This window comes from Canis lupus, chromosome X (genome assembly GCF_011100685.1).
Source record: "Canis lupus familiaris isolate Mischka breed German Shepherd chromosome X, alternate assembly UU_Cfam_GSD_1.0, whole genome shotgun sequence".
NCBI lineage: Eukaryota > Metazoa > Chordata > Mammalia > Carnivora > Canidae > Canis > Canis lupus.
Genome location: NC_049260.1, coordinates 95,119,489 through 95,144,366, shown reverse-complemented (window position 1 = coordinate 95,144,366; position 24,878 = coordinate 95,119,489).

Genomic DNA, 24,878 nt, shown 5'->3' with positions numbered 1-24,878 from the left:
TCTCATTCATTTGGGGAATATAAAAAATAGTGACAGGGAATAAAGGGGAAAGGAGAAAAAATGAGTGGGAAATACCAGAAAGGGAGACAGAACATGAGAGACTCCTAACTCTGGGAAACGAACTAGGGGTGGTGGAAGGGGAGGAGGGTGGGGGGTGGGGGTGAATGGGTGGTGGGCACTGAGGGGGGCACTTTATGGGATGAGCACTGGGTGTTATTCTATCAGAAAGGGAGACAGAACGTGAGAGACTCCTAACTCTGGGAAACGAACTAGGGGTGGTGGAAGGAGGTGGGCGGGGGGTGGGGGTGACTGGGTGACCGGCACTGAGGTGGGCACTTGACTGGATGAGCACTGGGTGTTATTCTATATATTGGCAAATTGAACACCAATAAAAAATAAATTTATAAAAAATATTCTATATGTTGGCAAATTGAACACCAGTAAAAAATAAATTTATATATAAAAAAAAGAAATTACAAATACCCACCATTTGCTTCAACGTGGATGGGACTGGAGGGTATTATGCTGAGTGAAGTAAGTCAATCAGAGAAGGACAAACATTATATGGTCTCATTTATTTGGGGAATATAAAAATTAGTGAAAGGGAATAAAGGGGAAAGGACAGAAAATGAGTGAAAATATCAGTGAGGGTGACAAAACATGAGAGACACGTAATTCTGGGAAACATACAAGGGGTAATGAAAAGGGAGGTGGGTGGGGGGTTGGGGTGACTGGGTGATGGGCACTGAGGGGGCACTTGGCAGGATGAGCACTGAGTGTTATGCTATGTGTTGGCAAATTGAACTCCAATAAAATTTTTTTTTAAATATATCCATAACATTCCATAAATATGTACACACACACACACACACACACACACACACATGCACACATACACACACACATCTTTATCCATTCATCAGTTGATGGAAATTTGGGCTTTTTCCATAATTTGGCTATTGTTGATAATGCTGCTATACACATTAGGGTGCATGTATCCCTTCAAATCAGCATTTTTCTATCTATTGCATAAATATGTAGTAGTTCAATTGCTGGGTCATAGGGTAGTTCTATTTTAACTTTTTGAGGAGCCTCTAGAGGCTATACCAGTTAGCAATGCAAGGGATTTTAAATTGAGTAATTAATAACCCTCATCCCCTTTTTTTAAAGTTCCTTGGCTTTTTCAAATAGCTCAGGCTTCAGCTTCCTACCTTGTTTCTTATTTCTTCTACTTCTTCTGCCCTCTCAGGACTGGTTATCCTTTCCTCTCAAGAGTAAATATACAGACAATATTACCCATTGTCTCATTCAGAACAAATACTATCACTAGGTACAGAGCCTATTTCAGGCTTATCCTTTCACAACCAAATGGCCTTTTCAAGTTATTTTGTCTCTGACTTAGAATCACATTTTTTAAAAATCTGTAACTCTTATCGATATGATAGTAAACACTCATCAACATGGTAATAAATGCTATGAAAACAGTTTTATCTAGTATAGAAAAAGGATTACTGGGAAGAATATTATAATATGATCTATAATGCATTCATCTTCTCCCCAGTCATCGGATGCCATGAACTCTTCTAGTACCCATCTCTGCCTTGGTAGCACGTTCCTAAACAGCATGCATAGAAGCTACAGAGAAATAACCTCAAAATTTCTAGATCTATAAAGCCAAACCTTAAATGGACAACAAATACTAGAAATTCTGTGAGGATCTCTGAAGTTCTCAAAGGCTGCATTGCTGTTAAAAAGTCCTGTGCTTTAAGTTCTGGGAATATATACCTCAGTGTATATTCTTGGAACTGGCTAATGTCCAAATGCAATCTGAAGAGTAACTGAGCATACCTATCTTCATCATTCTGTATGCAAATAAAATAGCTTGTCTGAATTTGTGCCTATTAGCTCATTGCAGAAGCACAGATTAGACTCAGAATATTACAGCTGGCGAGGACATTAGCGATTATCTAATACAACTGTCCTCAGTTTTATCTGAGGAAACTAAGGACCAGAGAATTTTGGTGACTCCTTAGGCATTATGTTCATACTGAATTGGATCTAAAATCTAGGTCTCCTGACTTTTAGTCTATTGCTTTTCTAGCTACATCAGCCAAGAGACTACTTCCTCTAAAGCTAGTTTTGCCCAGAGCCCTAGCTCAAATATTTTAGATATCTTAGGACATTTTTCTCCACTGTGGCAATCAACACAGTTTTAAGGGCAATAATATATACATATATATTCTTACATCAGTAGAACCAGAATACACTATGAGAATGTTCATAGTATTACAGTCTGTCATTCTGCTATTTTGTATTTAAGTAAGTAGGAGAGCCTGTGGGAGCAACTTGGGGTAATAAAGGTTAATCACTGGGAGCTTAAGGGTGCTTATTCTTAATTGGTGGGCGATTAAAGATGTTCAAGGTTAATAGCTGTGTTTTCAAAGCCAGTAATTCCCTTTATAGAAAGCTTCCCCTGTGGCTTTGGCATACCTATCAATCAGTTCCAGCCCCAAGCCAATAAGAGAGCAAATTTAGGAGCATAACCCCAAGGGGATTTAGGAGTGAGGATGACTATCTGAACCATGTCTGTAACTTTACTTTTCTTTAACGAGTTTGGTCATCTCAAAGTGCTCCATTATTTCCTATTTATACATCCCAATGGTTTTGGTTTTGCTATCTAGATAAAACACCAAAAGGTACTTTTCCAAAGAGCCATATAGCTGATAAAAAATTAAGTTTACTACTTAGTTTCAAGGCTAGTTGCTAATTTTCAAAATTATTTAATTAGGCATTTCAAAGATTAGTCAGTACAATCAAAAGCAATTTACTGACCAATATGGAATAAGAGGTAGAAACTAGCTAGTGACCAAATATGTTCAATATATAAGATAAAGACTTTAAATATTCAAACTGGAAGGCACCTGTGAGAATCTCCACTCATTTTTTTTATTTATATGTTTTATTAGAGTTCAATTTGCCAATATATAGTATAATACCAGGTGCTCATCCAGTCAAGTGCCCCCCTTGTGCCTGTCACCCAGTCACCCCATCCTCCCCACCCACCACCCCTTCAACTACTCCTTGTTTGTTTCCCACAGTTAGGAGTCTCTCATGTTTTGTCACACTCTCTAATTTTTCCCACTCATTTTCTCTCCTTTGCCCTAAAATCCCTTTCACTATTTTTTATATTCCTTGTATGAGTGAAACCATATAATAATTGTCCTTCTCTGATTGACTTACTTCACTAAGCATAATACACTCCAGTTTCATCAACATCGAAGCAAATAGTGAGTATTTGTCATTTCTAATGGCTGGGTAATATTCCATTGTATATATAGACCACAACTTCTTTATCCATTCATCTTTTGATGGACGCAGAGGCTCCTTCCACAGTTTGACTGTTGAGGACATTGCTGCTATGAACATTGGGGGGCAGGTGTCCTGGCATTTTACTGCATCTGTACCTTTGGGGTAAATCCCTAGTAGTGCAATTCCTGGGTTATGGGGTAGCTCTATTTTTAACTCTTTGAGGAACCTCCACACAGTTTCCCAGAGTGGCTGCACCAGTTCACATTCCCACCAACAGTGCAAGAGGGTTCCCCTTTCTGCACATCCTCTCCAACATTTGTTGTTTCCTGTCTTGTTAATTTTCACCATTCTCACTGGTGTGAGGTGGTATCTCATTGTGGTTTTGATTTGCATTTCCCTGATGGCAAGGTATGCAGAGCATTTTCTCATGTGCTTCTTGGCCATGTGTAGGTCTTCCTCTGTGAGATTTCTGTTTATGTCCTCTGCCCATTTCATCATTGGATTGTTTGTTTCTTTGCTATTGAGTTTCATAAGTTCTTCATCGATCTCAGATACTAGTCCTTTATCTGATATATCATTTGCAAATATCTTCTCCCATTCTGTAGCTTGTCTTTTAGTTTTGTGGAGTGTTTCTTTTGCTGTGCAGAAGCTTTTTATCCTGATTAAGTCCCAATAGTTCATTTTTGCTTCTGTTTCCTTTGCCTTCATGGATGTATCTTGCAAGAAGTTTCTGTGGCCAAGTTCAAAAAGGATGTTGCCTGTGATCTCCTCTAGGATTTTGATGGAATCTTGTCTCACATTAAGATCTTTCATTCATTTTGAGTTTATATTTATGTATGGTGTAATAGAATGGTCTAGTTTCATTCTTCTGCAGGTGGCTGTCCAATTTCCCCAGCACCATTTATTGAAGAGACTGTCCTTTTTCCAGTGGATATTCTTTCCTACTTTGTTGAATATTAGTTGGCGATAGAGTTGAGGGCCCATTTCTGGGTTCTCTATTCTGTTCCATTGATCTATATGTCTGTTTTCGTGCCAGTACCACACTGTCTTGATGATCACAGCTTTGTAGTACAACCTGAAATGTGGCATTGTGATGCCTCTGGCTCTGGTTTACTTTTTCAATATTCCCCTGGCTATTTGAGGTCTTTTCTGATTCCACACAGATCTTAAGATTATTTGTTCCAACACTCTGAATGAAGTCCATGGTATTTCGACAGGAATTGCATTGAATGTGTAAATTGCCCTGGGTAGCATTGACATTTTCACAATATTAATTCTTCCAGTCCATGACCATGGAATGTTTTTCCATCTCTTTGTGTCTTCCTCAATTTCTTTCAGAAGTGTTCTGTAGTTTTAAGGGTATAGATCCTTTACCTCTTTGGTTAGGTTTATTCCTAGGCATCTTATGCATTTGGGTGCAATTTAAATGAGATTGACTTCTTAATTTCTCTTTCTTCAGTCTCATTGTTAGGGTATAGAAATGCCACTGATTTCTGGGCATTGATTTTGTATCCTGCCACGCTGCCAAATTGCTGTCTGAGTTCTAGTAATCTTGGGGTGGAGTCTTTTGGGTTTTCTATGTACAGTATCATGTCATCTGCAAAATGAGAGGCTTTGACTTCTTCTTTGCCCATTTGAATGCCTTTTATTTCTTTTTGTTGTCTGATTGCTAAGGCTAGGACTTCTAGTACTATGTTGAATAACAGTGGTGAGAGTGGACATCCCTGTCTTGTTCCTGATCTTAGGGGAAAGGCTCTCAGTTTTTCCCCATTGAGAATGATATTTGCTGTGGGCTTTTCGTAGATGGCTTTTAAGACGCTGAGGAATGTTCCCTCTATCCCTACACTCTGAAGAGTTTTAGGAAATCAACATCAAGAATGGATGTTTATTTTGTCAAATTCTTTCTCTGCATCTATTGAGAGGATCATATGGTTCTTGTTTTTTCTCTTGTTGATGTGATCTGTCACATTGATTGTTTTACGAGTGTTGAACCAGCCTTGCATCCTGGGGGTAAATCCCACTGGGTCATGGTGAATAAGCTTCTTAATTTACTGTTGGATCTTGTTGGCTAGTATCTTGTTGAAAATTTTTGCATCTGTTTTCATCAGGGATATTGGTCTATAATTCTCCTTTTTGGTGGAGTCTTTGTCTGGTTTTGGAATTAAGGTGATGGTGGCCTTGTAAAATGAATTTGGAAGTATTCCCTCCATTTCTATCTTTCAGAACAGCTTTAGTATAATAGGTATTGTTTCTTCTTTAAACGTTTGATAGAATTCCCCTGGGAAGCCATCTGGCCCTGGACTTTCATGTCTTGGGAGGTTTTTGATGGCTGTTTCAATTTCCTTCCCTGGTTTTGGCCGGTTCAGGTTTTCTGTTTCTTCCTGTTCCAGTTTTGGTAATTTGTGGTTTTCCAGAAATGCATCCATTTCTTCTAGATTGCAAATTTTTTGGCATATAGCGGGTCATAATACGTTTGGAATCCTTTGTATTTCCTTGGTATTGGTTGCAGTCTCTCCTCTTTCATACATGTTTTTATTAATTTGAGTGTTTTCTCTTTTCTTTTTAATAAGGCTGCCTAGAGGTTTATCTATCTTATTCTTTCAAAGAACCAACTCCTTGTTTTGTTGATCTGTTTTACAGTTCCTCTGGTCTCTATTTCATTGAGTTCTGCTCGATTCTTTATTATCTCTCTTCTGCTTGGTGTAAGTTTTATTTGCTGTTAATTCTCCAGTTCCTTTAGGTGCAAGGTTAGTTTGTGTATTTGAGGTTTTTCCAACTTTTTGAGTGATGCTTGTATTGTGATGTATTTCCCTCTTAGGACCTCTTTTGCTATATCCCAAAGATTTTGAATGGTTATATCTTCATTTTCATTAGTTTCCATGAATCTTTTTAATTCTTCTCTAATTTTCTGGTTGACCCAGTCATCTCATAGTAGGATGCTCTTCAACTTCCATGTGTTTGAGATTCTTCCAAATTTCTTCTTCATGATTAAGTTCTAGTTTCAAAGCATTGTGGTCTGAAAATATGCAGGGCACAATTCCAATATTTTGGTATCAGTTGAGACCTGATTTGTGACCCAGTATGTGGTCTATTCTGGAGAAAGTTTCACATGCACTTGAGAAGAATGTGTATTCAGTTGCATTCGGATGGAAATTTCTGTATATATTTGTGAAATCTATTTGGTCCAGTGTATCATTTAAAGCTCTGGTTGCAGGGCAGCCTGGTGGCTCAGTGGTTTAGCAACACCCTCAGCCCAAGGCTGATCCTGAAGATTGAGTTCCCATGCTCCCTGCATGGAGCCTGCTTCTCCCTCTGCCTGTGTCTCTGCCTCTCTCTCAGTGTCTCTCATTAATAAATAAATACAATTGTTAAAAAAAAATAAGGCTCTTTTTTCTTTGGTGATGTTCTGCTCACAAGATCTGTCATTTGCAGAAAGTGCCATGTTGAAGCCTCCTAATATTAGTATATTATTATCTAAGTATGTCTTTACTTTGGTTATTGATTGGTTGATATTTTGGTAGTTCCCAAGTTCGGGGCATAAATATTCATGATTGTTAGGTCATCTTGTTGGATAGACCCTTTAAGTATGATATAGTGTCCCTCTTCATCTCTTACTACAGTCTTTGAGATAAACTTTAATTTATCTGATATGAGGATTGCTACCCCAGCTTTCTTTTGAGGACCATTTGAATGGTAAATGGTTCTCCAACCTTTCATTTTCAGGCTGGAGGTGTCCTTAGGTCTAAAATGACTCTTTTGTAGACAACATATAGTTGGGTCTTGCTTTTTTATCCAGTCTGATACCCCGCGTCTTTTTTTTTTTTTAACCTGCGTCTTTTGATGGGATCATTTAGCCCATTCACTTTCAGATTAACTACTGAAAGATATGAACTCGGTGTCATTTTATTTTATTTTTTTTTAAATTTTTATTTATTTATGATAGTCACACAGAGAGAGAGGCAGAGACATAGGCAGAGGAAGAAGCAGGCTCCATGCACCAGGAGCCCGACGTGGGACTCGATCCCGGGTCTCCAGGATCACGCCCTGGGCCAAAGGCAGGCGCTAAACCGCTGCGCCACCCAGGGATCCCTCGGTGTCATTTTAATACCTATTCAGTCCCTGTTTTTGTGGATGGTTTCTTTGGGCTCCCTCTTTCTTTAATAGGGTCCCTCTTAACATTTCTTGCAGAGCTGGTTTGGTGGTCACATATTCTTTCAGTTTCTGCCTCTCCTGGAAGCTCTTTATCTCTCCTTCTATTCTGAATGAGAGCCTTGCTGGATAAAGTATTCTTGGCTACATGTTCTTCTCATTTAGCACACTGTATATATCATGCCAGCCCTTTCTGGCCTGCCAGATCTCTGTGGAGAGGTCTGCTGTTAGTCTGATATTTTTCCCCATGTAAGTTAAGAATCTCTTATCTCACACTGCTTAAAGAATTTTCTCTTTATATTTGAAATTTGCAAGCTTTACTATTAAATGTTGTGGTGTTGAATGGTTTTTATTGATTCTTTGGGGGTGTCCTCTCTATTTCTTGAATATGAATGCTTGTTTCCTTCCCCAGATTTGGGAAGTTCTTAGCTATGAGTTGTTCACATATACTTTGTGGTCCTTTCTCTATCAGTATCTTCTGGAATCCCAATTAGATGTATATTCTTACTTCTCAAGCTATCATTTATTTCCCTAAGCCTTTCCTCATGGGATTTTAATCATTTTTCTCTTTTTTCTCAGCTTCTTCCTTACCATCACCTTGTCCTCTATGTCACTCACTCTTCCATCTCATTATCCATAGCAGTTAGAATATCCAGTTTGGATTGCGTCTCATTTAATGTATTTCTAATTTTGGCCTGATTAGATCTCAATTCTGCAGTAACAAAGTCTCTAGAGTCCTTTATGCTTTTTTCCAGAGCCACCAGTAGCTTTATAATTGTACTTCTGAATTGAATTTCTGACATCGTATTGAAATCCAAATTCTGTAAATCTGTGGCAGAGAGTATTGTTTCCGTTTCTTTCTTTTGTGGTGAATTCTTCCTTCTAGTCATTTTGTCCAGTGAAGAGTGGTTGTATGAGCAGGCTGAGTCAAAAATATCAACCACGACCTAAGTAAACTACACCCTAGATGATTCTGAAGAGATCAGAGACCAGAAAATAAAAGAAAAAGAAGAACAGAACACAATAAAAGAAAGGGACCACTAAAGTGGGAAACACATTTTAAAACAAAGTGGTAAAAATAAAAAGCCAAAAACCAAAAACAAAGAAGAAAAAAAGAAAAAAATTAAAGAAATGAAGAAAGAAAAAAAAGATAAAACAAAGGGGGGGATAGTGGTGGTGAGGAAGTGGTAGTGGAGGGAGAATGTAGTCTACCTGAGGGGTCCTAGAGGGTAATCTTCTTGGTTCTGAGTGTATTTTGTTCCATATGTTAGAAGATGCTCAATCCCAAGTGTATTTAAACCAGCAATACTTATATATAAAGCTCCAACATTGACCACAGAAACATAAACATTATAACGGAGGAGGGAAGAATGGGAAGGAAGAGACAATATAATCTGACAGAATGGATCAACAAGTGTTCCTCTTGTTTCTGGGTGTATGTTGATTGTGTGTTAGAAGGTAATAACCTCCACCATTGTAAAACAAAACAAGGCAGAAAAATAAAAAAATAAAAAACAAATACCCATATCTTGTATATCTACCCAAATTGAATTGAATACATTGAAGGGAATCCAGAAGTGAAAAATGTATCTAAGACATGTAATGGTAGAAATATGAAAGTCAAAAAGGGGAAAAAAAACCTTAAAAATGAAGAGGTGGTAAAATATTGTGGGTAGCAGGGAGAAGAGAAAAAAAATTGGATATTTTTAGTCTGATACAAAAAGTTGTAATGGAAGAAGGGAAAAAAAAGAAAAAAAAAAAGGACCCTCTAGTTCTATATACTATTTTCCCTCAGTCCTGGAGCTTTCCAGTGCTGCTTGATCAATATACTTGCCCTTCCCTTGTTCTTCCAGCAGTTCTTTTGGGGGAGGCTCTTTCTGTACTGATTCTCAGGTGTCTGTGCCTGGGCGGAGATGCCAGCCCCACCTCCCCCCACCTGGTGCCGGCCTCAGCATGAACTGTTTATTTTATGAGGCCTTTGTTCCCTAGGGACTCTGCCTCTCCCAGGCACAAGTGAAACAAAGTGGAAAAATAACAATGATGGCGGCCAGATTTCCAGATCTGGAGTTGAGCTCCCTGCAAGTAACAAACTGCAGTCTCCCAGTCTGCACTGGCCTAGATGCTCCTGGGGCAGGCATGGGTGTACTGATCTGCACAGCTTGTGGTGTGCCCAGTAGCAGGAGAGTTCTTGTTTTCTTGTGCCCTCCCTGCTTCCACCTGTCCCAGGGGGAGTGCAGGATCACTGGCTTTGTCTGCTAGAGCACCTTGGGATCTGGGACCCTATGCCACTGGAACAGTGCCCCCAGGGGCTACTTCTCCTGAAGGGAGAATGGGGTACAGCCACCTCCGTCCAGAGCTGGCCCACCTGACTGGCTTCTCCCAAATGCTCTGGAGGGCTGTGGTGCTCCAGACCTTTACCAATATCCAACTTCGGTTTTTGGTGAACTTTCCCCCAGGCATACCTCCTCTTTTAGTGACTCTGGGAATCTTGAAGCTTCACTGCTCCTCCTGGGATTTTGCTCAATTTCCCTGCTAAGCACTTTTCTGTCGGGGGAAAACTCTAGCGTGAATTTTTAAAGTTCCCAGTTCTCCAAGGCTGGGCTTTCCTGCTCCCGAGGCTTTTGCCTCTCTGCTTTAGCCTGGCTACTCGTGGTACCCCCCCTACACTTTATTCTTTTTTTTTCACCTTCCTACCTTGTTAGAAGTGAAAACTTTTCTCTCAGCATTCCAGCTGTTCTCTCTTTAAATCTCAGGTTGAATTCGTAGGTGTTCAGGATGTTTTGAGAGTTATCTAGGTAAGTTTGTGGGGCCAGGTGAGTTGAAGACTCCTACTCTTCCACCATCTTTCCCCTCCCTCTGGCAACTATTTACCTATGCTTCACCCATGTTTTTTTTCTGAGCCAAATATTACAGTTTCAACTTAACATGTGTATAAAAAAATCATCAATATGATGACCAGGAAATCAGGGTTGGGTTCATTTGGCAAGCTTGTGTTTTTAAAGTCTACAAAGAAGAAAAAGACTTATAACCAAAAAAATTATTTTTTAAAAATGCTATTATGTGAGAAGTACAAGAAATTTACCCATGCACTAAAATCAGCTATCCTTCTCATCAAATCCCGATTGCTTTGTTATTCCTTACTAATGAATTAACCTTTGATAAATCCCATAGAAATCAGACATCAATGATGTAAGGATTATTATATAGGTGGATATGGAAATTGTCTATACTACTCATTGACAAAATTTGAAAATTTTGTCACCAAAAGAAGTTAGGAGTGTGTGTGTACAATTGTCATTTATTTCCTTTTGTCAATAATAACTTGTTTGCACAGTAAATGAAAACTGAGTCCAAAGATTGATTTATTTAAAATTGCTCAGTGGAGAAATTCATTCCCATGTGCCAATTCCCTCCTTTTAATTCTCTTACCTTGCTGTGACTGGTAAAAGAAAAAGAGAGGAAATATATTGCATTCCTAATGCAACATTTAAGTAATGTGTTTAATTAATGGAAACAGATTTTTCATTTTATTCTGATTATCCAGAAGGTTTAAGCAACATGAGATTTATGCAGAGCATGAAATTGGTGGCACGACCCAAAGAGGTCTATTGGAAAATACTGTCATGGCTTCTGGCATGATGCTTCATGGCAAGCTCAGGGTTCTCACTATATGGATGTGTGTAAGCATTTCCAGTAGGCTGCAGCCATAACTCACAGGTATGCTTTCAGAGTAATCCTTATAATTAAGTAGGAAATTACAAAAGAAAAACCCAAGTGCTATTTAAAAACCAAACCCATTAGTTTTTGGCTAATTGTGATGAAATAATAGTCGCTGTGAGCAATTTCCCATTTCCTAATCTCACCAGTCTTGCTAAATCCTCAGATTTGTTCATAGAAGAATAATTATCACCACTTGTAACCCAATCAAGAATCAGAAACTGTTAATAGCTTAGGTTCAAACTACTGAATTTTTCCTTTTTGATGGTCTGATTATTTGACTTACACTTGACTCAAACTCATTCTATTCTCTAAAAAACTAATTGAAAAAATATTTTTTCTATACTCTGAAAATTAATCACAGGGAAAATCAAAATGGGAGAGGAGTACTCTGCTATAAATGTGACTCTAGCAGCTACTTCTAGTGAGTTTAATGTCATGATCTAAGAACATGGGAGCAAAGTGATATGGAAAAAATTTTTAAATAAGGCTTGTTTTTTATTTTTTCAAAATTTTGAAATAGAATCAGTGAATGTAACATAGAAAGAGCTGTATTTTGGCTCAATAAAGATAATAATTACTTGGTGATTAGAATTGAGAACAATAAATTGGGGATACTTCTTAAAGCAGTAGGCTTTCTGCTAGTGGAGGTGTTGAAGCAGAGGCTGGAGGCTTTATGGTTCCATTTTAGGTATGCTGAAAAGTACAATATACCTGCATCAGGAATAGACTAGACTATATGCCTTTTACGGTTTCTCTTAATTGTAAGACTCTAGATTTAAAATTTATTTTCTCAGCTCTTCCCATAATTCACATAAAAATTATTATCCAACAAGTGTTATTACACGTCCTAGGTCATATCAATTTAGGATGTATGATTCTAAAATGAAGGGTAACCATTGATTCCTAACCTTATTAGATTTATATTTTGTAGGTAACTTCTATATTTTAATCTAAAAGAAAAACTGAAATGCATAATTCCATCCATTAGAGCAGGCTGTTGAAAGTCATATTTTGGACAGGTCTTGTACTGGGGCTTCCCTGCAGCATCTATAAAATTATATCCTCTGGATCAGAAATCCAAGAATTCTAAATTTCTCCATTTTTACATGAAACTTCCCTCAGTCCAAAATTTGACACAAAATGAAACAATGAAATATAGTGGATATATGTTTGTGTGTTGAACAATGGATTAAATAAAGTTAAGTCATAAATCAAGTGTCCAAAGAACAATGAAAAGGATTTATCTTTTATCCTTTTGAAATATCTCATAAGTTGATATGCACAGTAGTGAAGTACATATTGGAGGAGACCCTTATTTCATTAATGCTCCATTGGATCTTCTATTTGAATTATAGCCTAATTCTATAAAAGAAGTAACCTTGAGCTTCTCTGATAAGAGATAACTCTCATTTAAAAACAAAAACAAAAAAAACCAGCTTTGGCTCTTACCAACCATTTTAGTGTACAGGTTCCTCCTATAATCTCAATGTGTAAAAAGAGAATAAAAATTTGTATGAACTTTGCCCATGAAATCTGAGGATCTCCTAAAAATGAAGGAGTAAAACATACCCTCATAGTGATAATGGAGGCCAGGATGATTATATTATTGACTATAGCAGGATGGTTTTAGCTGCTCTTCTATTTTTCTTGAAACCATAAACCTCCTGATCAAACCTCCTTTCATTTCCTACCTTTGTTATAAACTGGTGTATGGAATGCCTGAGTGGCTCAGTGGTTGAGCGTCTGCCTTTGGCTCAGGGAATGATCCTAGTCCTGGGATCGAGTTCCACATCAGGCTCCCTGCAAGGGGCCTGCCTTTCCCTCTGCCTGTGTCTCTGCTTTTCTCTCTCTCTGTGTCTCTCATGAATAAATAAATAAAATCGTTAAAAACGATTAAAATAAATAAATAAAATCATTAAAAATGATAAACTGGTGTAGATAAATAATTCTCAGTTATTAGAAAAAAGTCAACTGTGAAATTACAATGATAAATGGCATTTGACATTGGGCCTTAGTGATAAAAACAGTAAAAAACGGTGGGGACTCAAGTGGAATGGAGAGCTCATAGTGAAAGGGAATATAAGGGAAGGGAGAAGAAATGTGTGGGAAATATCAGAAAGGGAGACAGAATGTAAAGACTGCTAACTCTGGGAAACGAACTAGGGGTGGTAGATGGGGAGGAGGGCGGGGGATGGGAGTGAATGGGTGACGGGCACTGGGGGTTATTCTGTATGTTAGTAAATTGAACACCAATAAAAAATAAATTAAAAAAAATAAAGGTGGCAGCTAGTATTCAGCTAAGCAGGAATGTGAGTACAGTGATGTCAGATCTTCCAAATTTTCAAGATAACTAGAAACCCAGGTTTTTATATGACATTTCCTGATTTTAAAATATTGTCAGCTAATAAAAATATTTTTAAAAAACACTATAGGCCAAACAAAACCCATCTGTAATTCAGTTTTGTTTCAAGTTTTCTTTAAGCACTCTGAATGAGTATACCAGATCAAGTTTGAGGCCATGTATTAAGAACATATAAAGATTACAAGCAAACCATACCAGTTGCAATCCCTAGTGGCTAGTCTTGCTTCTCTCCAGTCCCTGAGACCGGGACTCATTGAAATGTCCACTTGCTCTTGAAAGAAAGGAAAGGGTACATTTTTTTAGAAAGAGGGTCTGAGAAAGCTTCTATTCACTTATACTAGTCATCATGGTAATTGCTATTTGTTGAGCATGTATTGTGGCTGGGATATCTTTTCAGATATTATTTGTTCCTCACAGAAACTTTATAGTATAAATATAGCAATTTCTGTTTGTTGTGGCACTTTACAGATAAAGGGTAGATCCTCACCCAAAATTTGGTCCAGATGTAGAGACTGATACACAAATACCAAGAGATTAAACAAAATTTTATTAGTTACATAATAACTTCTAAGGATAGTAGGGCAGGCTTCCCAAGCTGGTCTGAAAATGACCTGGGAGTAGGGAAAGGAGATTGGTTTGGATTTTTATTGTGGTGAGGAGTGGGCTTGTGTCAGGGTCCTACTCCTGGGGCAGGAGCTTACATAGTTTCACTCTCCTGTTGGCACCAAAGGAGGGAGCACTTTAGCTTTCTTATTAGCTTTTCCAGATGTGGGGCAGAAGGAGAAGAAAGAAAGGTGTTAGCATTCAAATATCCAAAAAAACGAAGTCAGACCCTTTATTAAAATATTTTATAGATGAGAACCTTGAGACTCAGAGAGTTTATGGATTTGTCCAAGATTGTATGGTGGTAGAGCAAGGGTTCAAACTCAGGTCTAGTTCCAAAGTCACTACTTCCTTTCAGTACAATACTAGTGGACTGATTTAAAATGTAAAGAATTAGTTGCTTACAATTAAGAATTTACAAAAAGAAATCAGGTCTAAATTACCATATATATATAACCATCTAGTGCTGAACAGGAGCTGCCTTTCTAGACAATACATGTACTCTACAGTTCACCACAGTTCCCACTACTCCTTATTATTCTTGAGACTGCAGCAGAATATCACTTGAAATTTCTAATCAGAAATAATCATTGTTTTTCAAATTTTTGTTTGAGATATCATTTAGCTTCTTCAGTCTGAAAGCTTACGTATTTTGCCAAATTCAGGAGGTTTTCAGCTCCACTCTTTCCTCTCCTTCTGGAATTCTGATAATAGAAACTAAATCCTCTTTCATTGTCCGTTAGAACCTTGAGGATCTGTTCCCCCACCCCCAGTCTGTTCATTCTTTCTTTTGTTCAGATTGGATAAATTATGACTACAAGTTCAATGACTTTATCCTGGGTCATCTTTATTATTGAGCCAATCCAATATTTTGTTTTGTTTTTTTTTTTTCCCCAGTGATTGTATTTTAACATTTTTGGTATAATTTCCACTTTTAAAAATAAATTCCATTTTTGGTTGAGATTTTCCATTTTAACATTTATTTCAAGAGGATTTGTAGTTGCTTTTTGAAGCATTTTTATGATGGCTGCTTTAAAAATCTTTGCCAGATAATTCCAGCATCTGGCTCATCTTGGGTATTGGTATCAGTTCATTTGATTTTCTCTCTCAAATTGTGATTTTCCTGGTTTTTGTATGATGGCTCATTTTCTATTGTATCCTAGACATTTTGACTATTATGTTAGAGGACTCCAGGTATTATTTTAATCTTTTATTGTAGCAGGAAGCCACTCTGTTTATCTTTAGCACACAGGTCCTGGCCTACTTTTGTGGGTTGTACTTCCAATGGCAATTTAATTTTCTGAGCCTTTGCAATGATATTTTGGTTTGTTTGGTTTGCCTGAAGGGAATCTCCAACCTACAGAGATAAAGAAAACTTCCCTGCCAGTATCACTCAGAGTCTCTAGGTAGGGGAAGATAGTCTCAGGATCAGTAGGTATAGAGACTGCTTCATGGACTGGACCACTTATTATGGTGTGATCCCTACTGCCAGTGCCACTCAGGTGTCTAGTGTTTTTCAGTAGGTGAAGGAGTTCTCTGATTTATTTAGACAAAAACCACTGCCTACCTGGGCATTGTTATGGCAGGATTCTCCCTGCTAGTGCTGCCCAGCCTCCTGGTGTCTCTGCACAAGAGAGGGGAGTATCTGGCTCAGCAGGGTAAAAGAGTACTTCCCCTCGATGCTTATTATTGGGGGGTTCTTGATCTATCCCCCTTTATGGTACCGATGGGAGTGTCTGCTATTGTTAGGACACCTGTACCATCATGCAGGGAAGAAATGAACCTATTTGAACTACCTGTTATTTCTAGGTAAAAGGTTGGAGGATGCTGTACCTGGATTGCCCTTTTCTATTGAGTGGTATCTTTTTTTTTTTTAAAGATTTTATTCATTTATTTATTTTAAAGAGAGGGAGAAAGCAAGTGCAGGCAGGGGAAGGAGCAGAGGGGCAGGGAGAGGGATGGGGAAAGAATCTCAAGCAGACTACACACTTAGCATGGAGCCTGACACAGGGCTAAATTCCAGGACACTAAGACCATGATCTGAGTTGAAACCAAGAGTCAGACATTTAACTGAGCCACCCAGGTGCCCCTGTTGAATGGTATCTTAAAACACTTTGCTGCCATTTATTTCTTCAATCTTACTGTCCTCAACCACCTTCCTCTTTCCATATTTCAGATTTCTCTTTGGGTTTGTAATTTCTTTTCATACATTGATACACCCTGTCCAAGGTATGTAGATGGAAAAACGGGGAGATGAGTCTATGCCATTTTGTCTAGACTGCACATTGCTTTTCTTATATCTGATCCATTTTACTTATATACATTAACCTTCCCAGTATCTTTGGCCATTCTAATTTTTATCCTCTACTAAACTCTATCCAAAAGACAAAAATCTGTACACCAAAGTGCTCTCTGTGCTAAGGAGTTTATATTCCACCTATCCTTCTCCAGCCTTATCCAGATATTGGTTCTGTGATTTCCTTGAGAACAGAACTTTGTCTTGAGAACAATGTCTTCTATCACTGGTAATATGGTACTGTGCTGCATAGCAGCAGAGCACTTCCAAAGATTTAGAATATGTGCAAAACAATGTTTGAGATTTTCCATACTCTCTTTTCTTATTCAATTGTATCCATAAATAGCCTCAAGAATACTCCCCAACTCCTGACCCCCAAAAGCTTACAGCCAGATAATCTAAAATTCCTTAGCCAGACAATCTCCTAAAAATCTTTTGCCAGAAAACCACAGACAAATAAACCACTAACCTTCCCTCACATCCTATAGGCTTTTACAAGCCTCCTCTCAAATATTTATTCCCCAGATTTCCCGCTATAATCTGAATCCAACCTACATTTCTAGCTTTGTTGCTTATTGCTGTCCCCTTTTGTATACTCAGTTACTTAAGTCCATTGTACTCCTCTTACTTGCCTTCAGGCCTTTACATATTTTGCTTTCTTGGTAACATTTTCCACTCACCATACCTCTTCACTTAAAAAAATGACTTACTCTTCACAGCTTAGACATTAGTTCCTCTATTGAAGTTTCTCTGACCCTTTCTTTCATTCAAGACATCAGGTAAACCTGTTTTGTACCCTTTGTTATAGTTCTGTACTGTCCTCTTTATGTCTCATACTACTTTTAAATTCTTTAGTTTTATTTCATTGCAAACCTAAAGAAAAGCTGCAACGATTCACACTTTACCCATACTGACCAATTAATTTACATTTTGCCCTATCATTTTATCATTCTCTCTCTACTATTTGAGACTAAGTTGCAGACATTGTTCTCCTTTACTCATAAATACTTTAGTATACATTCTAAAGAATAATACATTATTTTACATAAATATAATTATAAAAGTCACAAAACTTAATTTTGATAAAATTCTATTATCTAATTCTTAGCCCATAATCAAATTTTGTCAATAATTTCAATAATGTCTCTGTAGTTATTTTTACTAGTCCAGGATCCATTTTAAGATCACATACTGCATTTAGTTGTCATATCTCTTTAGACTGTTTTAATTTGGAATAGTTCCTAAGCCTTTGTCTTCCCTGATCTTAATATTTTTAAGAGTACAGGCCAGTTACATTGTATAATCAGTATCTATTTGAGTTTCTCATGATTAAAATCCAGTGATGTATACATAATGGTTGCCACTTTCATGTCCCCATAGTATTTCTGGGAAGAATTTACTCATCACCTCTTGCAAGAACCAGCCAAATGTCCTTTATTGTTGAAAACCCTTCACTTCTTTATTTAAAATAGTGGCCCACTAACAACATTAACAACTGAAAGAGTCAGTCCTGGGTCCCTGGAAATTCTCTGTCCAATCTTTTCTAACTTCTTTGTCCTACCCTAACAAGGTTGAATGTGTATATGAAGAAATATCATTGAGCATCTACAGTGAATCTTCAGATCAGCTATGTGAGGTAAGAATTATTTCCCCATATAAGAAAGTGAAGATTTCAGAGATAGAACAGGTATTTAAGGCCAAGTTTTTTTATTTTAGCATTCATTCTTTTTGGCAGAGATTAGATTCTTATACACATCTCTTATAATCTAGAATCACATAAGTGTAGCTGAATTCATTCCAGTTCCCTCTGTTTTGCCTCCCCACAATGCAGGAGGGCTTCACAAATTTAGGCCTTTATATGCACACCTCAGAAATGTAAAGGTGCTGTTTTGTGCTTATGGCTCCATTTGCAGAAGAAATGTGGTTCTAAATAGAAATTGTCATTCCACTGCTCATTATCAAGGAAGGTACTAGCTGGAGAAGATATGAGGTAGTTGGCATATTTTATACATTCAATGGAGTCTGTCTCTGAACAATCAACTGTTCTCATGTTTTTTTTTTAATTTTCCACTCTACATCTGTATGTCAAGTTCAGTCCTGGCTTTGGTCAAAGAAATGGTAGGCATCAAGAATCAGGGAACTCCTCTGCCTCAATGAAACCCAAATAAACACCAGCTCATTTTAAGAGGAGGTCACCATAAGGATCTTAGGAAGGTGTCAGTATAATAGGAGGACCCTAGGCTCACATCATCCCATGAATTCAACTAGACAACTATCAAATAATAACAAATACCCCAGAAATTCTGAAGACTGGCAGAACAAACTCCACAACCAAAGGTAGAGAAGAGGCCACATTAAAGAAGGTAGGTTGTGTGGCACAGAGACTTAGACAAAATGATAAACAGAGAAATTTATCCCAAAAGGAAGAACAGGACAAAGCCACAGCCAGAGATTGGAGAAAAACAGATCTTCTCTATTAGAGAATTTAAAGTAATGATCATAAAGATACTCAGGGGACTTGAGAGTGGAAGACATAGTGAGACCCCCTAACACAGAGATAAGGAATAACATAGCAGAGATAAAGGGATCAATAAACAAAATGAGAAGCATGCTTGATGGAATGAACAGTAGCAGGTTGGAAGAAGCAGAGGAAAGAAATAATGACCTTGAAGGCTGAGTAATGGAAAGAAGTTAAGCCGAACAAAAGAGAAAAAAAGAATTTTGCAAAATGAGAATAGACTTAGGGAACTCAGTGACTCCATCAAATGTAATAACATTAATATCATAGGAGTCCCAGAAGAAGAAGAGAGAGAAAAGGAGGCAGGAAATTTCCATGAAGAAATAATAGCTGAAAACATCTCTAGTATGGAGAAGGAAATAGATATACAGATCCAGGAGGCACAGAGAACCTCCATAAAAATCAACAAAAGCAGCTCCACCCCAAAACATATTGTAATTCAACTTGTAAAATATAGTGGTAGAGAAAAAAAAAAGTTTTAAAGCAGCAAGACTAAAGGAGACAGTAACTTATAATGGAAAACCCATAAGACTAGCAGGGTATTTTTCAGCAGAATCTTTGTAAGCCAAAAGAGAGTGGCGATATATTCAAAGTGCTGAATGAGAAAAATCTACAGCTAAGAATACTGTATCTAGCAAAGCTGTCATTAAAACTAGAAGGAGGGGAGGAGGGGCAAGATGCCAGGAGAGTAGGGTCCCCAAGTCACCTGTCCCCACCAAATTACCACGATAACCCTCAAATCATCCTGAAAATCTACGAATTCGGCCTGAGATTTAAAGAGAGAACAGCTAGAATGCTACAGTGAGAAGAGTAGCTTATATCAAGGTAGGAAGACGGGAAAAAAGAAATAAAGAAACAAAAGGCATCCAAGGGGGAGGGCCCCCACGAGGAGCCCGGCTAAGGCCTGGGCAAGTGCCCCCAGGACAGGAAAGCCCCGCCCCGGAGAAGCAGGAGCTTCACCAATCTTCCAGGGAGGGCGGAAAGGCGCTCCCAGGGAGCTAGAGCAGGACCCCAGGAAGGGCGGGGATTCCCTCAAGCTCCCTGGGACACTAACAGACATCTGCGCCCCGGGGAGAGTGCAACGAGCTCCCTAAAGGGCTGCAGCGGCACCCTGCTGGACCCAGGAGCAGCTTGGAGGGGTTCGGGCCGAGGCTCCACGGAGAGGCGGGTGCGTAGCAGGAGCGGGAATCCAACGGCGCAGGCCCCGGAGCAAAGGGCGCCAGGGACACAGCCCAGGATCCGGCCTCCCCCCGGGACAGGCAGAGGCCAGGAGGGCCCAGGACAGCAAGGACGCTCCTGCCCTGAGCTGAGCAGATCAGCGGCCCCGCCCCCGTAGCCTCCAGGCCCCTGCAGACGGAGAGCTCCTTAGTTACTGTGGGAGCTGAATCCAGTGGTCCAGGGCTGGCTGCCACCACTGTGGTTGTTCCTCCTGGGGCCTCACGGGGTAAACAACTCCCACTGAGCCCTGCACCAGGCAGGGGGCAGAGCAGCTCCCCCAAGTGCTAACACCTGAAAATAAGCACAACAGGCCCCTCCTCCAGAAGACCAGCTAGACGGACAAGTTCCAGGGGAAGTTAAGGGACCTAAACTATACAGAATCAGAAGATACTCCACCGTGTTTTTCTTTTTTTCACTTTTTGATTTCTGTTTGCTTTGCCCAGCTTTTTTTTCTTTCTTACTTTTTCTTTCTCTTTTATTCTGTTTTTCTTTTTTCCTTCCTTTTTTCTTTTTCTCTTTTCTTTCCTTCTTTCTTTCCTCTTTTTCTCCTTTTCCCAATACAACTTGTTTTTGGCCACTCTTCACTGAGCAAAATGACTAGAAGGAAAACCTCACCTCAAAAGAAAGAATCAGAAACAGTCCTCTCTCCCACAGAGTTACAAAATTTGGATTACAATTCAATGTCAGAAAGCCAATTCAGAAGCACTATTATACAGCTACTGGTGGCTCTAGAAAAAAACATAAAGGACTCAAGAGACGTCATGACTGCAGAATTTAGATCTAATCAAGCAGAAAATAAAAATCAATTGAATGAGATGGAATCCAAACTAGAAGTCCTAACAACGAGGGTTAACGACGTGGAAGAACGAGTGAGTGACATAGAAGACAAGTTGATAGCAAAGAGGGAAACTGAGGAAAAAAGAGACAAACGAGTAAAAGACCATGAGGATAGATTAAGGGAAATAAACGACAGCCTGAGGAAAAAAACCTACGTTTAATTGGGGTTCCCGAGGGCGCCGAAAGGGACAAAGGGCCAGAATTTGTATTTGAACAAATCATAGCTGAAAACTTTCCTAATCTGGGAAGGGAAACAGGCATCCAGATCCAGGAAATAGAGAGATGTCCCCGTAAAATTAATAAAAACCGTTCAACACCTCGACATTTAATAGTTAAACTTGCAAATTCCAAAGATAAAGAGAAGATCCTTAAAGCAGCAAGAGACAAGAAATCCCTGACTTTTATGGGGAGAAGTATTAGAAGTATTAGTATAGAAGAACAGCAGACCTCTCCACAGAGACCTGGCAGGCCAGAAAGGGCTGGCAGGATATATTCAGGGTCCTAAATGAGAAGAACATGCAACCAAGAAGACTTTATCCAGCAAGGCTCTCATTCAGAATGGAAGGAGAGATAAAGAGCTTTCAAGACAGGCAGGAACTGAAAGAATATGTGACCTCCAAACCAGCTCTGCAAGAAATTTTAAGGGGGACTCTTAAAATTCCCCTTTAAGAAGAAGTCCAGTGGAACAATCCACAAAAAGAAGGACTGAATAGATATCATGATGACACTAAACTCATATCTTTCACTAGTAACTCTGAATGTGAACAGGCTTAATGACCCCATCAAAAGGTGCAGGGTGTCAGACTGGATAAAAAAAAGCAGGACCCATATATTTGCTGTCTACAAGACACTCATTTTAGACAGAAGGACACCTATAGCATGAAAATAAAAGGTTAGAGAACCATTTACCATTCAAATGGTCCTCCAAGAAAGCAGGGGTAGCCATCCTTATATCAGATAAACTAAAATTTACCCCAAAGACTGTAGTGAGAGATAAAGAGGGACACTATATCATACTTAAAGGATCTATCCAACAAGAGGACTTAACAATCCTCAATATATATGCCCCGAATGTGGGAGCTGCCAAATATTTAAACCAATTAATAACCAAAATGAAGAAATACTTAGATAATAATACACTTACTCTTAGTGACTTCAATCTAGCACTTTCTACACTTGATAGGTCTTCTAAGCACAATATCTCCAAAGAAACAAGAGCTTTAAATGATACACTGGACCAGATGGATTTCACAGATATCTACAGAACTTTACATCCAAACTCAAATGAATACACATTCTTCTCAACTGCACATGGAACTTTCTCCAAAATAGACCACATACTGGGTCACAAATCGGGTCTGAACCGATACCAAAAGATTGGGATCATCCCCTGCATATTCTCAGACCATAATGCCTTGAAATTAGAACTAAATCACAACAAGAAGTTTGGAAGGACTTCAAACACGTGGAGGTTAAAAACCATCCTGCTAAAAGATGAAAGGGTCAACCAGGAAATTAAGGAAGAATGAAAAAGATTCATGGAAACTAATGAGAATGAAGATACAACCGTTCAAAATCTTTGGGATGCAGCAAAAGCAGTCCTGAGGGGGGAATACATTGCAATACAAGCATCCATTCAAAAACTGGAAAGAACTCAAATACAAAAGCTAACCTTACACCTAAAGGAGCCAGAGAAAAAACAGCAAATAGATCCTACAACCAGCAGAAGAAGAGAGTTAATAAAGATTTGAGCAGAACTCAACGAAACCGAGACCAGAAGAACTGTGGAACAGATCAACAAAACCAAGAGTTGGTTCTTTGAAAGAATTAATAAGATAGATAAACCATTAGCCAGCATTATTAAAAAGAAGAGAGAGAAGACTCAAATTAATAAAGTCATGAATGAGAAAGGAGAGATCACTACCAACACCAGGAAATACAAACGATTTTAAAAACATATTATGAACAGCTATACGCCAATAAGTTAGGCAATCTAGAAGAAATGGACGCATTCCTGGAAAGCCACAAACTACCAAAACTGGAGTAGGAAGAAATAGAAAACCTGAACAGGCCAATAGCCAGGGAGGAAATTGAATCAGTCATAAAAAGCCTCCCAAGACACAAGACTCCAGGGCCAGTCCAGGCTTCCCAGGGGAATTCTAGCAAATGTTTAAAGAAGAAATCATACCTATTCTACTAAAGCTGTTTGGAAAGATAGAAAGAGATGGAGTACTTCCAAGTTCATTCTATGAGGCCAGCATCACCTTAATTCCAAAACCAGACAAAGCCCCCACCAAAAAGGAGAATTATAGACCAATATCCCTGATGAACATGGATGCAAAAATTCTCAGCAAGATACTAGCCAATAGTATCCAACAGTACATTAAGAAAATTATTCAGCATGACCAAGTATGATTTATTCCCGGGATGCAAGGTTGGTTCAACATTTGTAAAACAATCAATGTGATTCATCATATTAGCAAGAGAAATACCAAGAACCATATGATCCTCTCATTAGATGCAGAGAAAGCCTTTGACAGAATACAGCATCCATTCCTGATCAAAACTCTTCAGAGTGTAGGGATAGAGGGAATATTCCTCGACATCTTAAAAGCCATCTATGAAAAGTCCACAGCAAATATCATTCTCAATGGGGAAGCACTGGGAGCCTTTCCCCTAAGATCAGGAACAAGACAGGGATGTCCACTCTCACCACTGCTATTCAACATAGTACAGGAAGTCCTAGCCTCAGCAATCAGACAACAAAAAGACATTAAAGGCATTCGAATTGGCAAAGAAGAAGTCAAGTTCTCCCTCTTTGCTGATGACATGATACTCTACGTAGAAAACCCAAAAGCCTCCACCCCAAGATTGCTAGAACTCATACAGCAATTCGGCAGTGTGGCAGGATACAAAATCAATGCCTAGAAGTCAATGGCATTTCTATACACTAACAATGAGACTGAAGAAAGAGAAATGAAGGAGTCAATCCCATTTACAATTGCACCCAAAATCATAAGATACCTAGGAATAAACCTAACCAAAGAGGTAAAGGATCTATACCCTAAAAACTATAGAACACTTCTGAAAGAAATTGAGGAAGACACAAAGAGATGGAAAAATATTCGATGCTCATGGTTTGGAAGAATTCATATTGTGAAAATGTCAGTGCTACCTAGGGCAATTTACACATTCAATGCAACCCCTATCAAAGTACCATGGACTTTCTTCAGAGAGTCAAAACAAATTTTTTTAAGATTTGTGGAATCAGAAAAGACCTCGAATAACCAGGGGAATATTAAAAAAGAAAACCATAGCTGGGGGCATCACAATGCCAGATTTCAGGTTGTACTACAAAGCTGTGGTCATCAAGACAGTGTGGTACTGGCACAAAAACAGACACATAGATCAATGGAACAGAATAGAGAATCCAGTAATGGACCCTCAACTTTATGATCAACTAATATTCGATAAAGGAGGAAAGACTATCCACTGGAAGACAGTCTCTTCAATAAATGGTGCTGGGAAAATTGGACATCCTCATGCAGAAGAATGAAACTAGACCACTCCCTTTAACCATACACAAAGATATACTCAAAATGGATGAAAGATCTAAATGTGAGACAAGATTCCATCAAAATCCTAGAGGAGAACACAGGTAACACCCTTTTATAACTTGACCACAGTAACTTCTTGCAAGATACATCCACGAAGGCAAAAGAAACAAAAGGAAAAATGAACTATTGGAACTTCATCAAGATAAGAAGCTTTTGCACAGCAAAGGATACAGTCAACACGATTAAAAGACAACCTACAGAATGGGAGAAGATATTTGCAAATGACATATCAGATAAAGGGCTGGTTTC